Source organism: Hippoglossus stenolepis, chromosome 15, assembly GCF_022539355.2.
Source record: "Hippoglossus stenolepis isolate QCI-W04-F060 chromosome 15, HSTE1.2, whole genome shotgun sequence".
Taxonomy (NCBI): domain Eukaryota; kingdom Metazoa; phylum Chordata; class Actinopteri; order Pleuronectiformes; family Pleuronectidae; genus Hippoglossus; species Hippoglossus stenolepis.
The window spans coordinates 14,261,925-14,282,331 of NC_061497.1; the positions used below are offsets into that span (position 1 = coordinate 14,261,925).

The 20,407-nt window shown below is 43.7% G+C and overlaps 1 protein-coding gene across 1 annotated transcript in view; it reads right to left on the reverse strand.

Moving 5' to 3' along the window:
- Positions 1 to 20,078, reverse strand: part of jade2 (jade family PHD finger 2) — a 160,382-nt gene extending 140,304 nt beyond the window's left edge. Inside the window, exon 1 of the mRNA XM_035178002.2 lies at positions 19,085 to 20,078. The gene's annotated coding sequence lies outside the window, so the exon portion shown is untranslated. The remainder of the gene's footprint in view (positions 1 to 19,084) is intronic.
- Between the last annotated feature and the right edge of the window lie 329 nt (positions 20,079 to 20,407).

Sequence of the window (20,407 nt, forward strand, 5' to 3'; positions counted from 1 at the left end):
AAAGTTTCTCACCCAGCTCCATTGCAGGTTTATTAGCATATTGTGGCCCAGTTGGAAGATAACACGCACAGTGATGATGTCAACGGTCAGAACCCAGACCAACAACGACAGCTAACAGAGAAGAGCAACGCCAACCTGGCCAAAACAAAAGATGAACACTGTACTGCTGGCTCCAGAGCAAGGGTCAGGCATTGGCAGGTGCAATGGTTCTCAGTTCCTGAAGAGTCACAGAAGACATGTTGGTGTGTCACAGTACAGCAACATTTCTTCTTCTCTGACCCATACCACATCCTTCCACCGAGTTTTGTGGTAATCTGACCAATAGTTTTTGGGTAATCCTACTTACTCACAAACAGACCAACTAACAGGAAGGGGTGAAAACACCACCCCCTAGCTGACTAACCAACAGCAAGCCAGTGTTGCAAGGTCAGAATTGGTTATAAAATCCAGACTAACTTTTACCACAGGCGTGTTCACTCGACTCCTATGTTGGTGATTCACATGTGTTACATGTACAGGCTGCACTTTCCGCAGTGGCGGCAGCACATTGAGGTTAATGGTTCTGTATTGTGTTGCAAGATTGTGGACATTTCTATTGTGGCTTTTCTCTAGCTTTCAGAATTATTACCACTGGACGACAGCCAGCCCTCAATGATTTGCTGTATAATCTTGGTTTTTGTTTGTTGTTGTTTTTATGACAACAGTTGGGGAGTCATTTTGATTCTGGTTGCATTGGCTGCATCACTTTTGGTTCCACTCTCAGCGTTTTGGTTGTAAAGCTGTTCTTCGGTATTCTAAAAGCGCTACTTTCGAGCAGAAGCCAAAATACTTGGCTGATTGTACACTTAGTCAGAAGGGAAAATGGAAGTATAATGATTATAACGATTTTCTCTCTGTGCCGCACCATTTCTTTTGCATTGCTTCCACTTTTCTTGCTGTTTTGAGCAGAGTGGAGAAACCACCACCAGCCGCTCTGGATAATTTTGGCTGCTTCAAATCTACCAGCAACTTTCACAAAGAAAATTCACAATGATCCCATTTTTCTGTGTAGCTGTAATGATTACTGATAATTGTTTCCATTATATTTTTAGGCTGTTGGATTTAAAAGAGAAACTTTTATTAGAGTTATTCTGACTGATAGATTACATCCAATTTCAGCTTTTACTGGCTGGGGTTCAGTGTCTCTGACATGCAGCCGTCATGGGGCCTGAACCTGTAATTATGAGCTGACAGGACAGTCTCTCCATCTCCTTGCTCTGGTGGCAGCTCCACATTTCTGAAAGTGTGTGTAAGGGGAGAAACCAGTGGCCGGTTAAAGTGAAAGAACTGACGGTAATTGGAAATGTCACTGTATCTCCTTAAAAATCCCCCTCCCTCCCTTTTGGAGCCGGATCACCTACGGCCTGAGGAAGACTAACAGCTCTGCAACTGCCAAGAAAAGTCTCTAAGTTCATTTTCTCCATCACTCTGTCTCACTTATTCCCTCTCTCCACCTGATATCTTTCCACTCTATCCACATCCTTAGTTAGCAGGTCGACCGTATGTCTCTCTGTCTCTCTCTCTCTCTCATGCAGTACACACAACTCCATCTCAATCAGTCCAGTGAACCAGAGCCCGGACTTCAGATTGAGATATTTCTCGTTCTCAGGAGAGATGGGAGTAGGTGAAGGAGAAAAGACTCACAAATGTGCAACTTCATCTCAATCAGTCAACCAGATTCCCAGTTTTGCGCCAAGGACTACTTCACTCCTTTAGGACACGAGGAAAAGAAAGAGGGCACAAAGATAGACAGTGACAGAAAGGGATGAGAGTGAACGAGTCTGTACTGCTATGGCAACTTCTTACTTTGATAGCAAGAATTCAAATGCTGACAGTGGCATGTTTTAATAATTGCATACATTTGTAACTGGACTTCTGACTTAGATTTAGTTAATTAAGAACAATTCTGACTGACAATTGTTGAAAGCACTCAGTGACAGGTAAGCATAGACATTTATTGCAGCAGCTGACTCAATAAATAAAGTCCCATCAAGTCAATAATAACAGCAATGAATATTATACTAAAAAGGTTTCCATGTTCTATAGTCAAAACCATAGACTGTATTTAAAAAACATTGAGTCTGAGAAGATTAATCCTACTCCTTACTAGATTAACAACGCAAGTTAACATTCTCCAAAATAGTTTATGGTCTCAATCACTAGTTTAAAGTCATCTTCAATACAGCATGATGTTCATTTTGAAAACTATGCTCCCATTTAGAGTAAAATAGATGATAAAGTACAATATGCATTGGGGCAGGGATACCATGTGATTGACAGCTAGAACCACCCAATGGGTGCAGGTTCCAGGTGGAGGTGGGCGTGCAGTGTCCTCAAGCTCTCAGTCAGGCTCTGGTTTCGAACAAAACCAAAATGGCGCTGGACAAATTGCCAAACAAGGCTTCAAAACATCAGTTCACAAACCAATGGGTGACATCACAGTGAGTTACTACTTGGAGAAAAGACAGTGGAGAAATGTATTCTGTTCTACAGGAGGTCCTGCATGACATATTTGTATAGTTGTTTAGTCCTCCAACATGGCCACCTGTAACCACTGGTAGTACCTTCCAAAAGAAAGTGTCCAATTCCAGTGCAATTGAGGTGTTGGAAAAGTGGGACACACTATGACTGGCAGGTATTTAAAAAATTCTACAGTACAAACACAGTAAACACTGTTTTCCAGATAAAGTATTGGTTATTGACCACTTTCCCATGCCTCTATTCAATAAAACAAGAAAACAACTCAAATTCTTAAGTAGAATCTAACAGACAAGAAAACAACTCAAATTCTTAAGTAGAATCTAACAGACAACATTTCATATAGTAACGTTTTCTCAGTTTGTTTACTGTCTGTCCTCTGTTGGTATGTTAGGGAGTGGGTTGGAAGAGCCAGGTGGGTCAGTACTGATGTCCCATGTGGGGTCTCAGTCAAACCTGAGAGGCCAGGACAGTAGAGATGATGAGTTATATCACTCCAAGGTGACAGATTCGCTTTAAAAATAAAATCCTACCGATAAAATGAAACTGAACGAAGAGCAGGCCTATTACAATGTTACCCCTGCACCTACCCCAAGGCCAGGGCAACACAAAGCACTCATAAGGGACAAACCCATGTTTCCGCACATAAAACGTACAACAACCATTGGGTGGAGCGCAGTGCATATATTGTAGAGTAAAGCTTTAATGTCCCTGAGTGGTAATTTGGCTTAAAGACAGCAGTCAATAACAGTAAACATAAAAAGAACACAATGATGTGACTTGTCACTAAAGCCATGAGGGAAAAACAGCCAGAGAAAAGAAGCCAGGAAGCTCAAGAGCACCGACAGCAAAAGGCCAAATCACATTTTATCTAAAAAGCCAATAGCAGATGGAATAAAAGAGCTCACACTATCAATGTGTCCCCTCAACAGAGGGAAAACCTGTTTCAATAGAAGCAAATTAAACTCACTGTGTAGCAGGTTTTTGGAATCCAGTAAAATGATGAGCTGATGATTGTATCTACAAAGCTTTCTGCTGTCGCCTAATGCAACTTACAGCCCCTTTCACACCGGATAAAAAAAAAACTAACACCCACCAACATCTGGATTTTGCCTTGAGTGGAGAAGGGAACAATCAGCTTTCATTCCCAGGTCAGATGAGTTTGCAGTAGCTACGGGTATCTATCAGCTCCAGCTACAATCATCAGTGATGGAAACATGACACCCGACTGGACATGATAACTTTCTCCACTTCTCCAGGCACCCTGCTATGATGTACGTCATAAAGGCAATGAAAGCTTCCTGCCTTTGTCAGCTACTTCTGAGACTTTTCCAGCTCAGCCATAAAATATTTTTGTCTCCATCCAGGCAACGTTGATCAGTTGCCAGTGAGTTTTAAGAGACTTAAGTGAAATGTATAAAACTTAACTACTACAACAAAGTCACTGTCCTTCATGACGCTTTGTAATGTTTACAACCTATTTTCCAGCAATTTTGTGGAGTCAACACAGGATAGTCACCAATTCCAGGGAAGAATTCGCAGATCTTAAATAATAAAATTAATCTGGCATATTTAGAGGGCTGAGATCTATGAGTGTATGAAATTTGGTGCCGCTTGATTGAATTTAAGGGGACTGTATATATTCCATTATAGTTCTATCTGTATCTGAAGTTCGTACTGCATCTTGTTGCCATATGCTTCACATCGTACATAAGTACTGTAAAAAATCTACAGATTTTCAGAAAAAATGCTACATATTCACTGCTTTCAACCTATTTGCTGTGTTGTATTTTACTGCCTTATCACACTATTGTTTTTTGTTGCGTTATGATCTCACACTGTAACATCACTGTCTACACCTGCACTTTGTCAGAGCTGAGCTGTAAAATAGCTGAAGTCAATGAAACCATGTTGTACGAGTGAGAGAATACTATCAGACAGAATTAAATACAACAGTATCATGAAATAATGTGGTTGTTGTAGCTGAACACTCTTGACCAGTAAGTAACAGGTCTCCTGGCTAAACGAAGGAAAAAAATTAAGTTTGGAAACAAGCAGAGGGGGCTGAGGATGAACCAGAGATTTAGAAATCAATACGGGTGAGAAGACAGATCATGAGTCAAAAGAAAAAAATGGATATCTCAACAGTTGGAGGCAGAAAGATGAGTTAAACTGTAAAGAAAGAAAAAAAAGAACATGTGCGGCAACAGGAAGGATCTGTTCATCTCCACACAAACAAAATTACATTTCAACACGCTAATAAACAGAATATAGAACATACAACCACATATTGGGAAAAAAACACACAAGGGCACTGCACACAAATATGAATCACCCCTAACTTCCTACATCCTGCTGTAATCACCATGCTATATTAAACCCCAGTAGCTTTGCTAATGAGCCCATTAATTTAAATAATACGCTAATGGGTGTGAATATGAACTCTATGTCTTAATGCAACAAGGAGAAAGTGGTTGAAGAAAATGTGTTTTTCCTTGTTAACATGGAAATCTAATGAGAGGAACCTGCAATGCAAGTATAAAGATCTTTATACAGGTCACTCCTGGGGGGATCTCAGTATAAAGAAAGAAAAAGAAAATCCAGAGACAGGCATCGGCAAGTCGCAAATCTATGTCCCAATCCAATGCCACGTCATTACATATATTAGTTTCACCTAGATAAAACTGCAATTTTACTTTCCCGGAAAGCACTTCTTCTTGGCCATTCTAAAACTGGCAAGTACAGTTTTTTTCTGGTGAAGAAAAAGTGATATCTGTGAAGTGTTGGCAAGAGCAAGCAAAAATTTCAACAAATATTCATGCTGGAAAGTCCCACAATCTGAATGGTGACGTGATGGCACTAGCATTGCCAATTACAACACTGGCAATTTCATAAAGCATTTGAAAAGGGACCTGAGACAGGCCACACAATGATAGTTGTTGTTCTAAAATGCACTGGTATCAGTGTCAGTGGATATGCAAAGTCCAGATATCGGAATTGGTTTTGTGAAGGTGAAAATAATATGGTTACAACTCTAAATCCACCAGGACACACCTACCATTAGAACTTGTCTTCACATGCACCTCGAGTGACCACACATCGCAAATGCGCCCCCTCACATCCTGAATAACTGAGCTGTCAATGTGAGATCAGACCCTTGACAGATGTTAATGCCAGCGTCAGAGAACATAAACCCCCACACACACACACACACACACACACACACACACACACACACACACACACACACACACACACACACACACACACACACACACACACACACACACACACACACACACACACACACACACGAGAGGAAATGGCCAACAGCATGGCTGGGTGATGGCTTTTTAAAAGTTTATGACGGTTCAAATGTAAATATGAGCCGAGAACATAATTCTTCTCAGTGTTAAATTAAACTATTTTTAAACTCAACTCCTTAAGTCTTGTGTATGCCACTATCATCACTTTAATTACAGAAATTGACCATATACATCCAAAACAGACATACAGCAGGTTTTGAGTGACGTGCCGGTACATGGTACAAAAGTGTTGAAAAGCACAAATATCGGAAAACTCCCGAAACTGAAATTCAAACCTGTCTGCGACTACACAAGCTGCCTCAGGTTCCGACAGCCATCCCCAGCTCTCATTTTCATGCTGGTGTAAGCCACACTATATTCGGAGGATAGTTTACTGTCAGCACAAAACATTTACAATAAGACAAACAGCGAGCAGGGTGAGTAATGCATGCTGGGAAAGCCAAGTCGCCTGGGGAGCTAATTAATTGGCTGACTATGACACTGTCGAGAGCACTGTGTGTGACTGAGCATTTAAAAGGGAACTGTTCACTGAAATGCGCAGCAGATCCGGCCTGAGAGAGCAGCTGTATCTGGACTCCAAACCGCAGGTGGGACAGAAGTCATGTGTCAGATACTTTAAAGGTTCAGTGTGTAGAATTAAGTGACATCTAGTGGTGAAGTTGCATGTTGCAGCTGAATACCCCTCACCTCACCCTCCCTTTCCAAACATGAAGAAGAACCTGTGGTAGCCTTTAGTTGTCATAAAAACTCAAAAAGGTGTTTGGTTTTTCAGTCTGGGCTACTGTATAAAACATGGCAACCTCCATAGAGAGGATCTGTACAATGTAAAATATAAAGTATTTAAATTTAAAGGAGCCATTCTAGGGTAAAGAAAACAACAACTCGTACAATTTAGATGATTAAACACTAGAGAAAACATCACTATGATTATTTTATATTCAATTTCTGCCAGTAGATCCCTTTCACCTAAATCTTACACGCTGAACCTTTAACAGTTCACAGGATCTGGATCCACAAGCATACGACTAAAGTAGGGTAAGCTCCAGCACAGGAACCCAGTTTGCATGACGGATGAAAAAGAGAGCAGTTGTTACGAATGGTGTCTACTTGGTGCATGACTGTTTCAGGGTGTGCTCACACTCCCAGTATGTTCATAACAGCTTGTTCTCACTCTCCAGCAATTCTTTGTTTTAGGTTGACTCATTTGTGCAGGTGAGAGCAAAGTGAGTCAAAACTGAGGGAATCCGCACCTGTAAATCGCTCTGTGGTTAAGCTGAAATAACCCAGTCCTCTGATCACAGCTCTCAATTCATACGGAAATGTTTTCTACATTGGACTGTAGTCTGTATATAAAGACAGACAACGCATTTCCACTTTCCCCCACTATCCAGAAATGGAGCTAAAATATCCTGAATACGAACTCATCTGCGCATCTGGAGCCAAAGTCTGCACAGTCGAGATCGAGGGATGGAGCGGGCGGGAGGTCTCGAAAAACACTCCAATCACAAGTCAGTTTAGGCTGACAATCATGATGTTTCACCCTGTTTTTATAGCATTAAAAATAACTACTTAAACCAAACTTATCAGAAAAATTAAACCCTCGAACAAGCATCCGTATGATATGAACTAACTAAAATGAAAGAAACCATCTGTGAGAAAAAAGTATTTGACGAGGACATTGACTTTTTAGTTTGGTCAACGACCCGTCCACTGACACGGAGGAGGCAAGGTTTATGACCCATACTGCAGCCGACCACCAGGTGGCGATTGAGACGCTTTGCCTTCACTTTTAGCGTACTGTCATGTCATTCAGCTAAAAAAAAAGGTGGACTAAGTTCAGAATTAGCAAATGGGGATCAAAAAGTCAAAGAAGCAAAAGAGTAAACAAAGTTAAACCAGTGACACTACCATATGTTATCGAGGTCCCGCCAATCCGCAGTCAATTATGACAATTAATAGCGTCAACCAAACATTAGGTAAAAATCATTTGACGTGTACTTTAACTATTTAGTTTAGATTTGTCTATGATCTATATTTTCACTGTCATTGAACATGTGACATCCTTTAATTTCTTCTCTCTTCATTTGTTTCATCTTTTCGCAGGTTATGCCATTTCTTGTGAACAAACCTTGTGCCGCAGAGACAATACGGATGTTAAGACAAGGATTCTAAGTCAAGCTCTGCCCGACAATAATGGCTTAGCTTGTTTACTATTCAATCATTCATCATTTCATCAATAAATTGTGCAGCAATACAAAAAAAAGCTAATCCATTGATAAAGATATAAAACGGAAATATCATAAATGCTCATCAAAGAGGCTCAAACAAAAAAATGTTTGGCGATCCATTAACAACCATCAATTAACGAGCAATTCAGAGCTAAATAGAAGGCTAATAGTTAATATAGCAGAAATCGATTAATCAGCTAATGGTTTCAACTCAATTCAAATGTATTTGTATAGTGCAGCATACATCACCTCAAGGCACTTTATATAGTAAGGTCGAGACCAACAGTGAAAAAATGTCCTTTTATACGTGCAAACATGTTAATCAGTTTTATTCTGAACGAAAGACCACTCCAAATCCGTCTGATTGGCTGCGTCCCATCTCTCACTCTGTCTGCCCGTCTGTCTGCCTATAATGTTGCCATCTGTCTTTCTGTCTGTCTGACTGCTTGACTCTTTGCCTTTCTGCCCGTCTACCCATTTGCCTGCCATCTGTTTGTCTGTCTGCAAGTATGTCATCCCTCTGCTTGTCTGCCTGTCTGTCTCTCTGTCCCGCTGTAAGCCCTGTGGATGACAGTGCATTCACTTGAGCAGAAACACTGATGTGGGTCGGTGTCTTTTCTCAGCACTTTGCAGCACTTAAGGTCAGCACACAACAATGGTTGCCATGAGATCTATTATTAACAGACTGTAGCGGCAGAGGCCCAGTGAGCAAAAGGCACACACAGACACACACAGTTGCACATAACACACACTGTTCTTTCGGTGGTGGTGAGGACACTCATTGACATAATGCATTCCCTAGCCCCCTTACCCTATAACCTTAACCATCAAACAGCCTTTTGAAGTTGTGTGAGCCAGCCAAAATATGACCCCACAAACATAAGTACACGTATACACACCTGTATACACACCTGCACACACACACACAGAGCTCTCCTGAGATGAGTAGGCAGTCTGACTGTCAGGCGAAGCAGACAGATCCATCAACAATAAACAGACATCAAGTAACTGCTGGAGCTGGACATACACACACAGTCGCACACTATACTTGTATGTATAAAGCACAACAAGCGTATAAGATTGCTATCAATATTGCATATGATGAACGTGCTCTATAGCTGCAAGCCTGCTTGCACACACACACACACACACACACACACACACACACACACACACACACACACACACACACACACACACACACACACACACACACACACACACACACACACACACACACACACACACACACACACAGCCGTTAGCCAAACACACACAACTGGCCGGTGCTTAGAGCTCCTTGAGGAGCCAGAGGTCAGTCAGTTTGATAAAGAATCCTTGCATATAAATTGCTTCATAACAAGTCATCTCTCTGAGGCATGTGTGTGTTTCCAGGATAGAGGTTTGTATATTGGTGTGCTTATTGCATCTATTTGTGTGTGTGTGTGTGAGAGTTTTGACCTGCCTGCCTGGGGAACAAAAAGTCAAAACAGCCTTTGGCAATAACCAAAACAGAAAAATAGAGAGAGCTGCTTCCCTCCACTACTTAATTTCCTTCCCTCCTTTCTCCTCTAAACTTTTCTCATCATCTCTTTCTCACCGTAGTTCTCTCATAGTCACTGCTTCTCTCCACATACTCTAGTCATTCATCCATCATTGTTTCTCTACCACTCCTCCAGTTTCCCTGTCATCACCTTCCTCCCTCTTTCCCTGTTTGTTGTCAACCCACACACACACACATTTCCTCTTCTTATTGGTGAAAAAACGACAGGCAAGATAAGAGGGGACAGACAGGTGTGTGTGTGTGTGTGTGTGTGTATGTATACATGAAAGACAGGAACAACTAGAAGGCAACATTGAGACAAACAAGTCCAAGTCTATTTTCACTCCCTTTCATTCACTTTTCCTCCCCAATTCTCTCTCTCTCAGCTATTTTTGGACAGTCGCTAGAGAGAAGCTGGGCAAAAGAGAGGGGTTCACACCGACAAGTTTGACAGGTCGAGAGAGGAAGAGCACCAAAGAAAAGAAGAGAAGATTCATAAAGTGAGGTTGAAAGACCAGGGAGAGAAAGGACAGAGACAGAAGGAGAGCAGAGAGAGAGAGAGAGATGGAGAAATAGGGAAACTATTGTGAATGAGCTGAAAGAATCAAAATGTCAGGGTGTGTGGGAGCATATTTGAATTTGTGTGTGTACCAATCTGTAATGTTGGGTATCAAGTATTTAACATCTAACACACACACACAATCACATGCATCAAACATCCCTTGCTAACAGGTGTGCAAGAAAGACGACAGCAACCTACTCAACAGCCAAACATGAAAGCTTGAAACACACACACACACACACACACACACACACACACACACACACACACACACACACACACACACACACACACACACACACACACACACACACACACACACACACACACACACACACACACACACACACACACACACCTCCTGCTCTGTGTATGGATAAAATTGGCAAGAATCCATCATTCGACACCTCAACATTTCAAAAGGAAGAACTGATATTTGCGGTTTTGTCGTCTGCATGAAGCCCTGTGCTTTGAGAGCGCATTTTCATGGGCTGTTCAAAAGAAAAATTCCCCATCACTCATTTATCTGACACTTTGATGCTAATAATGTGGGTAAGCATGATGGACCTATGGCATCTTGATACCGTATCAGGTGAACTGCAAACTTTTCTCTTCTGCATGCCAAGGTTATGGTTTAGACTATCGTAGAGATTTTTCAATCAGTGCAGCTCTAGTGCAACATAACAATTTAAATATATTAGGAGAAGTGGTCAATTAATAGATTAGCAGTAAGTTAACAGTGGACAGTTTGTTGCCCGTATAGGTCACATATAAAGAAAAACTGATAAATATTAGCATTTTCCTGCTTCTTCGTGAGGATTTGCTGCATTGCTCAGCTCACTGTTTATTGACATGGCAATAGTCAGTCGGAGAGTCAACTCAAATATTTCAACGATTGAAAAACTTCCATCAAATTCTGTACAGACACTCAGAGTTCTCAGAGGATGAAGCCACTGACACAGGTGATCCTTTGAATCTTTCTCTAGTACCTTCAACACTTAGACTTTATTGGTTTTCTAGAATGGCACTCAGTAGAGCGCAAACGACCCCCAAGACTAAACGGTCCCCTTAAATTAAGTCTTATGGCTAAGACCACTTTGTGTTACCGCTGCTACACGTTAGTGGTTGTTGCAGGTTTCTAGCCCTATTTGTCATCATCAAGAGCCATGCATTATTCCCTGGGAAATTGGTGAAAAATGCCCTATCTTGCAGTGTTAAAGAAAGTGATCCTGGCTCCTCTAGGGAGAAGCTGGGCAAAAGAGAGAGGTTTACCCCTTTGTCTGAATCAAGGCCTTTCATGGGTTTCCTTCTCGGCCCATGTCCCATTCTTCCAGCAAGTTTTGTGGAAATCTGTTCTCTAGCTTTTGGGTAATCTACAATAAACAGACAGGGGTGAAAACATCCTTGGCAAACATAACTACTGGATGGACTACCATGAGATTTGCTTCACACCCATTCATGTCCCGCTTAGGATGACCTGTAATTACTTATGAGATCCCCCCAGGAGTGAGATAATTGCACTCCAGTTTTGGGATGTTTGAAAAACAAGTAACGAGGAAAGCAGGATGAAGCTGAACACTGTTAGGGAATTGATTGAGTCACACAGCAGCAAAGAAACGGCACATAATCAAACAAATCTTGAAGTGTAATGACAAAAACCACAGCACACCGACGTGCTTAACTTCTCAGCCAACAACTTAATGATGTGCTCACAACCTCAATCAGTGACTCACACAAATAGTAACAAACACACACACTGACAAACGTCATCTTTGGGGACCATGCCTGCCTAACCCTAAACTAAACCAAAATTAACCACTAACCTACAATAAGCTTGTTCCAATTGGGGACGTGGCTTTTGTCAACCCCAACTATCTCTCTCACACTCACACTCACACACACACACACACACACACACACACACACACACACACACACACCTAACTGAAAGACTCAAAGCCACTTAAGTGAGTCATGAGTCACTCTCGGATGCTGATATCACCATTCCCATCAGAACTCTCCCCTGTGGTGGTCCCCCGCCCCTGACACTGAACCCTCCACAGGGATCTGCTGGATGGAAGGAAGTTTGCTCCTCACATCAAATACAGAGGACAGTTGTCTCTGTAAAGTGAATACATTATCTGCTGTTTGCTCAGGAGACCGAAGCTTCCCGAAGTGAAGTGAAGTAAAATAACACAGGTATCGAGAAATAAATAAATTCTCCCTGCTCACTGCAGCAGTGTGGTTTAAATGAGAAACGCTAACGATGCCAACAGCCTAGCCTGGTCCTTAAGGGAAAGTGAAAAACATAAAGAGAGGATAAAAGCAGCAAAAGGATGGAGAGCCGTAACTGGGGCGGCCACGTTTAATCTAGCAAAGGATTTCTTCCGTAGCTTTTGAATCCAGACAAACAGATCCACTTCACACAGCGACTGGCCAGGTGTGCAGAGGTGAGAAAGTTTGCTGGGTTTGAACTTTTTTCTATGAATAGCTCCAAGGCACAACTGGGGTATCTAGTCCCTCATATAGTTGCTTTCAGACAGGAGTCAGTTGCTCTGAACATTTTCTGGAACTGGAACACTTCCTGCCAGCCCCCTTAGCAAAATGTACAGAAAATGGGGCATCCAGCACCTCATCTAGTTGAATGGGCACCCTAGATATGGAGGCTTAGGGCCTCCTGTAGTGGCAGGTTCAGTTCTAACCCAGCCCGTACACTGTCCTGAAAATAAAAATGCCCGAAAAATGTCTGAAAAACTGCTCATGAGAGGGGGCTTTGCGTCCTGCCTTCAGATGATGCCGCTTTGACATAGCGAAAGCACATATGCCTTCAAACATGGTCGGGTGGCAAAGGGTCAGAAGGAAAAATATAAAAGGTTTGATGGTAGAAACTCCTCATCTCTTCACGAACAATATGGAAACCTACGTATGCACATTAACCACAGAGGCGTTGGGCCAAACAAACGAGCCACAGAAATCAAATAGATTTCCTTTATCACCTTACTGGCTCCAGCCACCAGAACATTAACACAATATTTATTGATGCTGCCACTGCTCCCGCTGCTGCATTATGGGAGCAGGAGTGAGGGAGCAGAGGACTGAGCGAGAGAGACAGAAGGAAAGAAAGAAGAAATGAAGAAAAAAAAACAGAAGGAAGAGGCTGAGGTCCAAATTATCTTCTAACTAAGCCTCCAGCTCAGTCTCCTGAAATCTGCTGACAAACAACGGAGGAGGTGGGTCGCAGCCAGCGAGGCTGGGGCCCCTGCCAGAAACCCGGGAGGAGAGAGTGCAAAAGGGGGAGGACAGGTGGGAGGATGGAGGGAGAAAGAGAGAGAGGAACAGAGGGAGGGATGGAGGATTGATCCATTGCTCCCATTCACACTGCCATCAGGAGTTCATTAGCTCCTGGAAGGGCGTGAAGGAGGGATGGAAAAAGGGCAGAGAGATGGAGGATGAGCACTCTGTCCTTCACTCGCAGCGACCCCCAATATACCACCTCCCTGTTTATATACCTGCACGTCCCCTCCTCCACCCGTCATGTCGTCTTTCATTCTACCCTCCCTACATCTCCTCCTCTCGTCTCCCTCCCTCTTTCCTGTCCCTGCTGGCTTCACCTTCCTTGTTTTCTCCTTTGTAACCTTTCACCTACTCCCTCTGCATCTCTCAACTACCTCCCCTCTGCACTTTATCACCATCTTTCTACCTCCTCCTTTCGATGCCAACAATCCTTTTCAAATTTGTATCTGTATGAAAACTTCATTTCAAAGTCATTTCAAATACCAGGTCCTAAATCTCAGCTACTTTCAACATACGACAAATAAAAACATGTAGCCCCCGCCCGTCTCCCTTCTCACTGAAAATCAGCTCTCCTGATTTCTTTTATTTACTTTAATATGTTTCATGATTTCAAAAATACATTAAGCACAAACAAATGTTCAAAGATGAAACAGTGAATCAGCAGCATATTTCCATACTGGATCAGCAGGTGTCCAAACAGCAGAGGAAGGTCTGACATACTGTGTCGGTCTGTTGTTTACTCGCTTCCTCTCTCCCTCTCTCCCTCTCCCCACAAACACACACAGTCCTGAAACTCTTCCCATCAGGAGCTCAGGCAGCATCTGTCAGGTTGTCCATCACTTACAGCCTTCACACCTTTTACTTTTTCCCCCGAAAGAGAAGTAGGAGTAAGCAAGAAGGTACAGAAGGCATGCATCTCCCTTTAGAACCAGATGAGACATACAGTACCTGCATAACAACATACGTGACCAATGAAATGCATCATGAGGCCAGGCAAAATGCATTATCAGAAATGTATTTTGATTGAGGGTTTTTTTTGGCCCGCAAAGAAATTCAAAGTAATCGGTTCAGACATTGACTGAGAACTTGAAGTGAAGGAAGCGACAGTGAGGATAAGTACAGCAATTAATTCCATGAAAACAACAATGACAATAATTTAGAAGATTCAGACACAAAACAACCGATCAACTGTGAAAATAGTTGCCGATTATTTGTCTGACGATTGATTAAAATCAACTTATTGCTGCAGTTTTATATATTTAAGTACAAAATGAAATTCAAACATATAGTCTCCTTCAAAGTGAAGTTACTTAACATGGAGGCTGTGATATTTCATCACAACATCATCCAGTGTGCTATTACCGAAGCTAGTTTCAGTCCACACACACTCAGTGGAAGCCTTTACTCTGTGCAACTTAAAAAATGTTTGCAATATGAATGATCTGTCAACTCTGTTTTCATTTGGTCTATATATGGGAAAAAAACAAATATATTCAGAAAATGCTCAAACTGAGGCAGAAACCAGAATAGGTTTTGTATTTGTGCTCAATTAATATACATTTACAGAAATACAATTTATAACTTATATGTACAGAGTCCTACTGTAGCATTACTGTCTCGTTTACTGACGGGAAATAAAAACACTTAAGTATAAAGAAAATTAAACATAACTCGCTCTAATGATATTGCTGTCAAACATGTGGTAACATTGACTTCACTGTGTGAACTCTGACAAAAAAAAGGATCATTAACTTGATCTGCTGCTCCACAACGTTCACTGGTCTTTTTCAGTCAGGAGAGCAACCTGAGCAATGAGGCACGTTCCAATTAGTCTGGTTAGAAAAAACCTGAATGTGAAATATGTTAGCGATTTCCTTCCTGACCTGGGCTTTGTGCAGGCGTAGAGACTGAACAATTATCCTTAACTAACGAAGCTGAGGCACAGTGGAACAGGAAATCAAATTAAAAACACCCCCACCTTACCCCTCCTTGAAATCTGACGTCATCACACACACAAACATATACACACACTTAAGAGCCCACTAATGAGGCTCTAGGCCACAGAGGGGTCATCTACCGAGAGCAAGGGTTGTCACAACACAAAAGTGCTAATGCATGAAAACATGCCTGCAGCGTTTAATCCACTGCATGGTTTCAAGTCGAAAAATGTATAAATGATGACAAAACCTCCATGTGAGGAAACTAAAATTATCTTGAAAGTGTAAAATATGACACGTGAACTAAAAAAAACGAACATTAGTTATCACAATCATCGAGAGGTGGATCAATGTTTAAATCCTTCCTGCAAAAAAAAATGTTTGACAGCAATGATATCCGAATTTATATTTGAATTTCTGTTCTATTACAGTTCTGTGATAGCAGCTGTACCTGTGATGTCCTTTATCAAAAATAATTAAATCTAAGTGAAACATTTTATTTTATTTATTTTGTCTCTCCAACATCTTCAGGCATCAATCATGAGACCAATTCCAAAAATTAAATAACAACCTATTAACACCCGAAATCAAAGCAATCAAAGGATGCGAGAGCTACACACCAGCAAGAACACGCACACACACACACACACACACACACATGCAGATAGTAGTCAGCTAGTAGTTATACCCTTGTTGCAGGCATGCTGGTTAGTTAGTTAGTACGCAGAGCAGAGCACATCAGAGAGTTAGTGACATGACAGCTAGCCAACACGCCTGCAGGGAGCTACACACACACACACGCATAAATCCCTCAGCTCAGTTGGTTCCTATCCTTCTTATCTGACATGTATTTCTGAATCTCACACACACACACACACACACACACACACACACACACACACACACACACACACACACACACACACACACACACACACACACACACACACACACACACACACACACACACACACACACACACACACACACACACACACACTACAGCCTTCTTTGGCAATGTGTGTAAAAAAAACACATGGGCACATGGAAGGGCATGCTTGCCTGTGTGCGTGTGAGATAGAAAGATTGAGGTTACAGTTTATGTGACGTCAATGGACCATTCATGAACACCCCTCCTCCTCCTCACTACGTAGCTGCTAATGCGATACAACGCACCACGTGGGGGTCCTTACCCCCTTTTCCATCCAATCAGAGCTTAGCGCTTAACGCAGAAGCAGACACATATACACACACACGCTATACTACACCCCCGCCCACACACACACACACACGTGTGCGTATGTACACATGAGAGGCTTGGAAGGTCTGCATGCTTGAGTTTCACATGACATACTGTACACGGAGAGTTGATACAGATGGACAAATACACACACTCATTCTTGCTGGTTGTTCATTCAGATGATGATAAATCACAGGACAGTCTTGATGAAGAGGTGATGAGGAGAAGGATGGAGAGATGGATTGACTGATTAAGGGTTGGGGAAAGAAAGGAAGAAAGATTAAGAGGTGAAGGGATGGATGAGGAATGAGGGACTGAAACATGGATGAGGCTGGCGGCTGGAGGGCTGTCATGAAAAAAAGAACGGATGCAAAATGAAAACAGCTCCCATCCCTGTTCGCTCGCCTTGTAAACAACCCCTGTCTCTGGGTGAGAGAGGAGGAAGGATGGGAGGGGGAGAGAGAGGGAGAGAAAGAAAGAGAGGGAAAGAGAGAGTGAGAGAAAGATAATGGGAATGAGTGAAAATAAGATAGCCCTGCATCAGGAAAGATATGAAAGACGGGGAGGGGGGATAGAGGGATGGAGACAGAGTTGTTATGCCCCCACACACCATGACTCATCTCCGGTTTCATACCCAGCGGGAGGAGGGCTGTGTGTGCAAGTGTGTTTGTGCGCATGTGTGTGTCTGTGTGTGTGTGCAGGAGTTAGTTTGCGGGAGAGAGTTTGAGGAGCATGGTGCATGCATCTGTACTTGAATATGTGTTTATAGTGAGTAAGAAGCACGCTGAGAGTTGCTGGTTGGTGTGCACATGTCAACGGAGATGGTGTGTGTTTGTGTGCGTGTGCGTGTGTTTGTGAGTGTGTGAGTGATGGTGGTAAGAGCGGAGGGTGTGCTGTCACGAGCGGGAACGTTTAACAAGCCCCCAGATGATTCCAGCTTTAATTGATTCAAGACTGGAGCCAGTTCAGTCTCACACGTGCTCTCGGAAAAAATGAATATTAAAAAAATATCTCTCTCCCATTAAAGACCAGCACTAATAAGCAGAAATAATATTCTTTTAGAGGTTCTCCAGGCAATTGTGAGGAGTGGATGGGCACAATTCATCTAATGCACCACTTACACCCCATTAATCCTGCTCACATCTGACTCCCACCATCAGCACCTGCATCCACACGTTAAGTCCGTGTGCTGTTGTTGTGGGGTTTTTTCTTCCAGGGATGGATGAGACAGCCACACTCATCCAACCCTAACCCAGGGATACAGATAGCGCTGTGGCTTAGATGAGGTAAACAACAGCCACTCCCCCTCCTCTCTCTCTTCTGAAACCAGCTCGATCTGCACAGCACGACGCAGCAGCGGGAGGAGGAGGGGGAGGAGGAGGAGGAGGGTGGTGAAGGAGGCAGTGAGGAGTTGCTCTAATTCCTTGATGTGTGTATGTGTGTGGTTGCGTGCTCAGCCTTCCTAAAAGCACTGCTGCTCCCCACCCCCCCAGTTCTCTCACCCCCTCAGCCACCCTCTCTCACTATTTTACTGAAGGGAAGTGAAGGAAGCAGCAAATCATCCAGGGACAGCGAACGGTTGGTGCCACCGCTACCACCCTGCACCCAGACCTGCTGCTCTATAGGCAACTTCATGTGCATGTGCGCGTGTGCATGTGTGTATACTTGTACTTTTTTGTTTTTGCTACAACTTTAGGGTCTTCTCCAGCATTAACACTGACCTTGTCAGGACCAGGTGACCTCATGAGGTCCAAAGCCTGGTCTCAATGGGGCAACACTTGGCCTTGGTTAAGGTCAGGGTTAGGCAGGGACTGGTCATAGTTAAGGTTAGAGATAAGCTATTGGTTAGACTGTCCACAATGAATGGAAGCCATGAGTCAATGCACAGGATAGGTGTGAAAACCTGTGTGTGTGTGTGGTCCAGGTATTACTCATGATGTGAGAACCTACATATGTTTACACAGTCACATGATGGGGACAAAAATCCGGTCCCCATCATGTGAATCATTACATTGTAAGGTGGAGACATGTTTAAGTTAGGTTTAATGTAGGTTTATGTAAATGGTAATGGTTAAGGTTAGAGTAAGTCTTTATGTAAGTCAATGAAATATCTACTGAAGTCATGGAGAGTGCGTGTGCGTGCGCGTGTTGTCATTTTCTTCGTTGCAACACATGAAAACGCAAAACATGCACCGTGCGTCCTAGCGTCTCCCCAGGCCGCCGGGGCCGGGGTACCGACCCCGCCGGAGCCCCGCGGCCGCTCACAGTGACTGACAAGCCCGCTGCAAAAAAAGTGCGTGCCAGGCTGCTGCTAGCCTAGCACCGATGTAGCCCTGATGTAGCGCTAGCAGAGGCAGCACACTGGGACTTGTGTGCCCCTGCAACACTCCCACTTTCAGACCCTGCCGTGCTGGTATCGTGGTGTTTTTTTTTTTACCTTGATCGCAGTCAGCTTCGGGTGCGGAGACGGTCCTCAGTCCTCAGCCGATTCCCACGGATTAGGAGCTCATTGGGAGCCGGAGCCAGGCACATGTAGTTGCACGGCGGAGGGGGGTTTGTAGCACTAGTTCACTTTGCCCACTCGGTGCCCCCTGGCAGGCTGCTAGCGGGTTTTTAGCCCCGCACTCTAGATCCACGCTGGTGGGGGTGACAGGACCGTCCCCCTCCCGTCGCCTTCCCCCTCGGTCCCTGCACGGTGCGTGTTGACAGCGCGTCAGCCCAGCGCGGAAATCCGAAATAAAATCCCCCCCAAAAAACTCAAGTGTCAGCCGGACTAACTTACAGCCTTTTTCCTGCGAGTCCACAACAAACCCGGAGCCGGTGCTGCCGCTGCCGCTGCTGCCGCTGCTGTTCACGGCGATGTGCGCACAACACGGAGCTCACAGGGAAGCATGTCGCATTTTGCAAAAAAAAAAAAAAAAAAAAGATCAGCCCCAAACGTGGTGTCAAAATCCGCCTGTGTTTTCCTCCCCAGTGCCAGAGGTACTGGAGGAGGAGGAGGAGGAGGGGACGAAGAGGAGAGACGAGGAGGAGGAGGAGGAGGAAGAAGAAGAAGAGGCAAATAAGATTCCAAAAAAGAAAGGGATGTTTTATTTCCAAGCGATGAGTCAGGAAAGAGGAGCGCAGTTTTCTCAGCGTCCCCTCCTTCTAAAATAAAACAGCGCTCTCTCTCTCCTCCTCCTCTCCGGCACCGAGCCCCGCTCCCGCTCCTCCTCACTCACTGTGCCCGGTGGACGTGCACTCCGCTCCGCACCAATGCTCCACGCGCAGCCGGCTGCCGAACCTCTCCTCCCTCCCCGAGGAAGAAGAGGGAGAAAAAAGAAACAGTCACCGCGGAGGGAGTCGAGGAAAATCCGCTTTTTATCATCAGCTTGAAAACTCTTTTGGCGCCATATTTATGGCGTACTTTCAATTCTGTCCTCACCGCAGGCTGCACTTCCTCCTCTGACAACTGAGAGGACTGCGCCTCGGAGAGGAGAGCGGGGGGACTGACCCTCCACCTGCCGCTGCTCACTGACTCTGGAGCAGTCTGTGGCACTGGAGTATTCTGATGCTCTATTGAAGTAAATGTACTGATTTCACACTTTAAAAAAGTACTACAGTACAAGTAAAGTCCTGCATTTAAAATCTTAGAGGGAAAGGTAGAGCCTGCAAGTGGCGGATCTGGGATCAGGGGCCAAGAAGGGGTCAATTATATGTTCATCACCATGCACAATTCAGTAGGGTACACATTTAAATCATTCCTTAAGTCATCATTGAA